This window comes from Pteropus alecto, unplaced genomic scaffold (genome assembly GCF_000325575.1).
Source record: "Pteropus alecto unplaced genomic scaffold, ASM32557v1 scaffold22, whole genome shotgun sequence".
NCBI classification, from domain to species: Eukaryota; Metazoa; Chordata; class Mammalia; order Chiroptera; family Pteropodidae; genus Pteropus; species Pteropus alecto.
Window position 1 is genome coordinate 73359 of NW_006434839.1, and position 1237 is coordinate 74595.

The following is a 1237-nucleotide window of genomic DNA, read 5'->3' on the forward strand; positions in this document are numbered from 1 at the left end:
ATCACGAAGGAAATGCTGGGAAGACGCGGCAGCCTGCAATACAGAAAGCCAGAAGCCATGGCAAGGATCTGCAGGTTGAAGTCAGAATCTGGGCACTTATTTCTGATACAACACGAAGAGATGCCCCTCAAAAGTAGTAGAGGGAATGTGTTCCCTCAGCTCACTACATACCTAGCTGTATTTAAGAGTTCAAAAGATGAGACTATCAATCACCCTGACTGATAAGTAAGAATAGAGGTTGGATAGAGGGAAAAGATGTGACTACAGAATTAAATGTTTAGGATTTAAACATTGCTGTGCCATAAGAGCCTGGAACAGAGCTGCCTGCATAGGCAGAAAGTGATGCTCTAAGAGGGAACACTTACCTTGGCTCAGCAGCCTCTAATGAGGTGGAATGTGAAAAAAAAGTCTTCACTGATTCTAAAATAGGAATTAGAGAAGAAAAAGTCAAGTGCTGAACAGATGGGAGGAACCCACTCTCTAAACCTAGAAGGAGTGAATGGGCACAGATTACCCAAACGCTTCCAAACTGACAGCCAGCAGTAGATGAGAGGCGAGCTATAGGCACTGGGACCACAGTGGTGCTTGAGGTGGCACCAGGCTGGTTCTCCGAGCACCCTGGAGCCAGAACACCCATCGCCTGCCTGCAGAAAGCTGCAGTGGTCTCAGACACACCAAGCTGCACAGATCTTTGGATTCTGAGGGGTTTATATGGTTTCAAGACTTTCCTTCCATCTCTGCCAAAACCCAAGAGAAAAGAACCTTGACGATGGCAGTTGAGGTCTCTGTGGGAGCCATGAAAAATTTCTCTTTGCCAATTGTGGCAGTCTGGTTTGTGTTATATAATACTAGTTCTATACGGGCAAAAATATACTTATGGCTACATGCTTTGGGAAAAAAACACATTTGAATTCATTCTTTGTTGAAATATAAAGAAGAAAAAATTACTACCTTTAAATCTATTAACGTATTTTCAATTATTATTCAATCTTCAGCTTACTTGAAACAGGAGTTTTATCAGTGCTCAAAAAGATATTAATACTCAAAGTACTTATCTTGTTACACTTTAGTAAATTTTTTAATTAAATTTTTTGTCATAAATGCTTGTGCCATAATTGTGTGCTAAATAAATTTATCATGATGGGATCATCATTACTTTGGCAGCTGCCTTTGGGAGCCACTTGAACAATATTTTACATTTTTGGACTTAACCCTAGTTCACTAAACATCACTTTTC

The 1237-nt window shown here is 40.5% G+C and overlaps 1 protein-coding gene across 7 annotated transcripts in view; it reads right to left on the bottom strand.

The window, feature by feature from the left end:
- Window positions 1-1237, bottom strand: part of LOC102894895 (olfactory receptor 2A14) — a 311951-nt gene that overhangs the window by 71921 nt on the left and 238793 nt on the right. For 5 of the 7 annotated variants that reach the window (XM_025045876.1, XM_025045878.1, XM_025045877.1 and 2 more), the window contains one exon: window positions 366-420. The exons of the other annotated variants lie outside the window; for them this stretch is intronic. The gene's annotated coding sequence lies outside the window, so the exon portion shown is untranslated. The remainder of the gene's footprint in view (window positions 1-365; window positions 421-1237) is intronic. 7 annotated transcript variants of the gene reach the window in all.